Here is a 6,860-nt window from a genome sequence, read left to right as displayed (position 1 = left end):
CATACGTCTAGAGGTAGTAAGAAACAAAATTTTCTTAGATGTACTACACGCGTACCCACCTCTGTGGTACGGATCGGGTCTGCACCGTGTAGTGCCGTGGAATGGGTTAGTTCAGAGTACGAGATGCCGAGTAGGACCAGATTATACATCATAATTCGGTTGAGAAGCAAAGTTGGGGGTGAACCGATACCGTTAGGGTTGAGGTTCGTTCCTTAGAGAGAAATTCATACTCTACACCCCCCTGAAACTAAACTCTAATGTGCTTCTTGTTGTTTGTTGACGTAGTATACGTAACAGTCGAACGGATTGTGCCTTGGTGAAATAATCGTCGTGGGCATGTAGTAGCATGGCGCTGAAATAGTAGTGTTTGGGACGAGATAAACTTTTGGTTAGTAAATCAGCAGGGTTTTCATGCGTTTCGACGGGCGCAATCCGAATGTAGTATTCTTTGATCTCAATGTGTTTGAGACCTTTTGGTGTTCCTGTGCCTAATGCCACTTTGATAGCAGATTGGTTGTCAATGTGTATAATGGTGTGGGTGCTTGTAATGTGTGATGCATGCCTTCCAGTATATTACGTACCCAAGCAATATTTCTGGTTGTTTCTGCTGCTGCGATGTATTCCGCTTCACTACTACTACTTGAGATTGTCTTTTGTTTTGCAGATTTCCATAGGATAGGTGTGCCTTGGATGGTTACCAGTGTACCGCTCTGGGCTTTTCTCGTGCCAAGACATGCGCTCCGATCGGAGTCGGAATATGCTTGCAAGGCTTGGTCAAGTGGTGTGTTGTCGGTGTTGGGGGTATACTTAAGTGTGAAATGTTTGATGGCAGAGAGATATAAAAGTATTCGTTGCAGAGCAGTCCAGTGGGAGTGGAGCGGTTGATTGCTGTAGGACGCGAGCTGGTTTAATGTACATGCTATGTCGGGTCTGGACATAGGGTTTTAGGGTTTAGGGTTTACAGTGTGCCTAAAAGTGAACGAAATTTTTCTTGGCAGGGGGCAACGGTGAGTGTGCTAAGGGGGAGATGAGTACCCGGGGTAGCCTTCGTAGGTGAGTCGGCGAGATAAAATGTGTCAAGAAGTTTTTGTATACATGCTTCCTGACCAATCCCTATACTGCCATCGGGGTGCTGTTGGATCTTAAGGCCGACGAGGTGACGTGCTAGGCCGAGGTTCTTGATAACGTAGTGTTGTTCTAGTTGTGTAAATAACCAGAGGGCGTCTTGTGATGCACGACGGATTTTTTGGTGCAATTTCGTCAACATACAGTACTATGGCTATGTCCTTCGTGGAGTGTAACCAGATAGATTCATCCACCTCTGTCCCTGTAAAACCAAGTGATCGTAGTTTGTCACAGTCGTTCTGACTGTTTGAGACCATATAAACCTCGTTTTAGTTTTAAAATGGTGTCCGGGGGATAATATCTTAATTCTACCGCGCCCTTTGGGGGATACGTGTAAATCGGGATATCCAATTTTGCATATAGGTAAGCAGTCGCAACGTCGAAGTGATGCACCTCCTTATTTTTGTATGCAGCAGTAGCTAGGAATGTTCGAAGCGCCACTGATGAAGCCGCAGGTGCGTATGTTTCACTATAGGAGTCTCCATATTTTTGCTGGTCACCCCTGGCGACCATGCGTGCCTTATATATTGTTAGCTTGCCGTTTTCATCATGTTTTCTTACAAGTACATATTTTGAGTGAATGATTTTTGTATCAGATGGCACTTGGGAACGATGGATGACATCAGCTAGATTGTTTCTGATGTGAGCTTGATGTTCAATATCCAGAGCAGCTTTCCACAGCGGCCAGTCGGGCATGCTTTGAGCTTTAGCTATGCTTTTGGGGACGGTTGGATCCATCATAGCCAATGTTTCTAACAAGGTAGGTTCACAGCGATCGGTAGGTTGGATGAATCGGACGTGTGTTAAGAGTGTGGATTCAACGATAGATGAATGCTGTGAATGGGGACTGGGTCCACTTTCCGCAATGATACTAAGGTTGGAATCATCCTGCGGATACGGAGTGTGTGGAGTAGAATGACATTCGCCAATAACACTAAGGTCGGTAGAATTGTCCTTGTAGTGATGATAATCTCGGACAGGGGCAAATTCCGGGTTAGAATCCGATGATAGTTCCATCAGATGTGTTATCCGCGTCGTTTGCGGCGTTACTGCCAAAGGAGTGGACGGACGACTGGGAAATGTTAGGTGTAGGTGAGTTGTGGGAAGTGGGGTTATTTGGTGTATGGGTTGGGGTGGTGCCAATGTCCGGAGGGATGTGAGGAGCATGGGTAGAGTGTGTGGTGCCGGTTGTTAGAGTGTGATGGTAGTCTTTGAATAAAGCATAATTGTATATCTTTATTTACAACCTTACCTTTGGTTTTATACTCAAGGTGTTTGTGCTAGTGTTCAACCGCTTGGGTTGGCCAGGGTGAAAACTCATATGGTCAGTATGAGAAACCTTTTGCAGAACACTTTAACACTTAGATATTGTTATATAGCATATTCTCTGCTACTCGCTCTTACGCCGATCAATTAATGTTGCTTGGCTTTCAGAGCAATTATCTCCTAGGTATCGGCTTTCGGAGCAATGCTCTCATAGGAGCAAATGTATTATTAACATGATATGGTTAATAATTTGATCCGCTTTTCGGAGTGACGCAACTCTTGTGATTTCATTCAAGAAAAAGAGTTTTCTTGCTATTGAAACTTGCTTGAGATCTGTAGTCTCTCACCGGTTGAAGACGGATGTAGGGCTGTGCCTACGTCTGGAGGTGTGTGGCCAGTGTGTGAAATGGGGGTAGTCTGGGGTGGAATGGACGTATGGTACCAGTCGTGCGGTATGGCGTAGGATGTGGGTGTGTCCGTGAGAGTGACTTGTTTTCCATCTGTAGACCCACTGCGGGCGTTTGTCAGGGAGGAACACGACGTTTCGGGAGTTATGTTGCCTTGGTGTCCTAACACTATGAATTCTCCATGTGTCAGGGGTAGAGTTGTGCGAGCGTCCTAGAAGTACGCCGTAACCACCCTTTGAAAAGTATTTGTGAGATAATTGATGTGCCTTCCCTTCCAGTTTTAATACAACAAGACATCCAAAACGTGCGTCGTGGGGTCGAGGTATCTCTTTGCGATGCCAGATATCGCTGGAGGTGTGATGTTTGTAATTTGGGAAGGGTATCATTTCGAATCATGTCAGCCCATCGTTTGGCATCGCTCCATAGTTGCCAGGGTATGCCGACATCTATAAGGCTGGGGCGCATGAGATCGTTGAGAGTCCGTTGAGGGCGTTCAATTTCCCCTTTAAGCTGTTGTGTATGGGGTGGTGTCTTGGTAAAGTGTATTTTGTGGTTCTGTAGCTTCGCAACTGTCTTTGCACAGACAAAAGTCGTATCACCGTCGGCCGTGAGAGTATGCGGCTTCCAGTGAGCTGGAATTTGAATGATGAGCTTCTCTAGTTGAGTGTGTATATCTTGTTTTGTTTTCAAATTTGCGTGGAGACCAGAACGGGTGCCGTCGTCGATTAAATTTAATGTGTAGCGATAACCATAGCAATCGTCAGGCATGGGGCCCCGAAGATCAAGATGGAATTGTTCTCCGGGTCCCACCTTTGTAGTAGAGTCTGTGTTTGCCACATTCTTAGCCTTTACCTTGCTTTCTATACAAGTCTGACAATGTTTTGTGAACTCAGGGTGTGCTAGGACATATGTTATAACAGTGCGGAGTGCAGGCGGGGGTGAAATCGCAGAATGTATCGGTCCCACCCTCACAAAGAGAGAATACATCCAAGAAGGCTTACCCACATTTGTGGAGCCGTGGCGAAGGAAGGTATTTTGAGTATATATGGAGGGGTTTGAATACGGGCAATGAATTTGTTCCACCACTTTGCATGGGGGCGAAGGGGGATCAAAATTGCGGCAGTCGCTCCGGTGGTTATAATACTATCCAATAGGTCCGATGTATTGGACTAAATTGGATTAGCGTAAGCGCGTTCCTTCAAGAGATCGCCAGTCGGTGGCGATACCGCCACCTGAGTTTATCATTCATTCTTCGGTGCTAACACCTATCGGAGGTGTGTGAGTTAAGATTATACCCTTCTTGGCTGCCATTTTGAGCGTAGTATTCCGGCTACGGTGTCTGTGACTACTGTGAAATCCGTCATACGTTTAGGTTGTTGTCGTGGCAGTGGGAGTGGGTGACATTGGCTGGTCTTATACTGAAGTTGCAGTAGATGTGGGGGTTGTTGTGCACACAGATGGTGCTGTCGTAAAAGATGTCGGGATCCGTGCATTGGCGGCCTTGGGGGCCGTGGCGATTGTCTGTTGTGTGAGGTTCATGATGTCCGAGTAAGTAGCCTTATACCCCCCTTGTGTCCGAGGTATAGAGAGCGTCTTGGTTCCTTTGGACAAGATGCACGTGTGAGTGTTGCCTCGGAAGTGGAGGTCAAACCCCCCATCTTGTAGTTGGTTTTGAGATATTAGTTGTTGTTTAGCGGTAGGACTAATATAAGTAGTGCCATGTGATAGCAAAGTACCGCGTTCGTGGACTACGCATTCACTGTCATTTACTAAAAGGAGGAGGAATGTACCAGTCTCGATACGGTTAAGTAGTGATCGAGAGTTGGGGTGGAGTAGGTTGACTTTTGCGCCTCCATCGATAAGTAGGCTGTTCTGGTTGTGTTGTAGTGTCTTGAGTGTGGGTCGTAAGGATGTTAAATGAGGGTCGTTGTACTTGTAATTTTGTTTATTGTTACGTTTGTTACATACATCCTGCACATGACTAGTTCTGTTGCATATAGAGAAGTTTAGGCTAGTAGCAGTACAATTATCCCCTTTGTGGCTTTTCGCGCCACATTTCATACATCCTTAGGGCAGCTGTTTTAACGGTAGCTAGTGGTATAACATACGAAGCATGGGATAGGTAGACGATTGTTCGGCGGAGATCGGCGTAGTCGGAGACGATATTGTGGCCGACGTTTTGGGGCTGCTGTCTTAGGTATGGGATATGTGTTGACTAGGGGAGGGACTTGTTCCATTTCTCCAGGAAAACACATAAGTCAAGTGGTGTGAGTGATTCACGTTCAGCATTATTGACCAAATAATGTTTCATGAAGTCCTTGTCAGGATCACCGAGACCAAATATAAACATGCCCTGCATGAAGGCCGGAGAAAAACGGGTGCCTTGAGATTTTGCGTCGGTGCAGACACGGGCACAACGACGAGATCAATGGCGGATAGTATCGTCGTCGGCTCTACGGAAATCTTGTAGGAATTCGAGTGTAATAGCGTTCGATACATTTGTTGACATATGTGAGTATGATTTCTTTAGGTAGAATAGTAGTGTCCAGGGGTCGTTCATAAGTTCTTCCATCGTAAGGGAGTCCAGAACATCCTCGCTCAGGGATCGAAGCAGGCATCGTCGTGGCTTTTGGTAGAACCATCATCCTTGGTGCCATTGATGTAGATTTAGCGGGTTTCCAAACGGCCCCGATCAGTAGCTGGTGTTCGCTTTTCGACGGGTGTAGCAGCGGTTTTCGCTAAGAGTTCATGCTTAACATATTTATAGTTAAGTACGGATTCGATGTCGTCGACATAGTCGGTGTTGGCTGCAAGTATAAGATGCTGGTGCCATTTGTCATAGTTGTCGCATGTGATGTTCAGGTGTGTACAGACAGAAGCTTAATAATTTGAACAAATGTGAAGGTGTTGGATAAAAATGCCCATAACCTGTAGAAGCCAAATAAAGTTCTTGATCTGGATGGGTGAGTTTATTGGGTTGATGTCAGACTGATTATATAATTATAGTCTAGGTGTCAATGTAAGAACCACCATCCTCGTATGTAAGGGCTGAGGTTCGTTCCTTAGAGAGTAATTCCTAAATATTTATGAAACATCGCAAAATAAATAAATTAGCGACTTCCATAGCCTTCTGAAAATAGAACATGATTTCATGTACAAATGTTCTATTTTTAATATATATATATATAATTCACTGTTTTTCATAGCCTCCTAAAAAATAACAAGCATATTTTGTTGTTTTTTGAAAGAAAAAAATAGATAAACAAAATAGCCTTCTGAAAATTGAACATTTGACAGGTTCAAAATGCCGATGACAATTGACAACCATGATGATGATGACACGGAAAAACACTATTTACAATATATAAAATATCCCCTCCCCGTCCTTGGACAGTGGACAAACGCGTAGCAATTTGAATTATATCGATGACTGTATTTAGCAGCAAAGTATGTCTGTACTGTACTATCGTATTGTAAACATTTATAAATTTCAACAGCTTCTGATGTGAACTGCCTATGTACAGTAGAGATAACAAGGTACATCCAGTGTCGTTTAGCGTTTTATAACAATCATACATAATTCACACATCTTTCTACACACACTCTAGTATATATATATATATATATATATATATACGTACATACATACATACATACATACATACATACATACATACATACATACATACATACATACATACATACATACATACATACATACATACATACATACATACATACATACATACATAAATACATACATACATACACACACACACACACACAAAAAAATAGATATATATATATTTGCTTATATTATATATATATATAAAGTATAAGCATATATATAAGCATTTATATATATATATATATATATATATATATATATATATATATATATGTGTGTGTGTATGTATGTATGTGTGTATGCATGTATGTATGTATGTATAAATATATATATATACGTACGTACATACATACATACATACATACATACATACATACATACATACACACACACACACACACAAATAGATATATATATTTGCTTATATTATATAT

The sequence above is a fragment of the Sphaeroforma arctica genome (assembly GCF_001186125.1).
Source record: "Sphaeroforma arctica JP610 unplaced genomic scaffold supercont1.403, whole genome shotgun sequence".
Classification (NCBI taxonomy): Eukaryota; class Ichthyosporea; order Ichthyophonida; genus Sphaeroforma; species Sphaeroforma arctica.
This window is presented reverse-complemented; position numbering follows the sequence as displayed.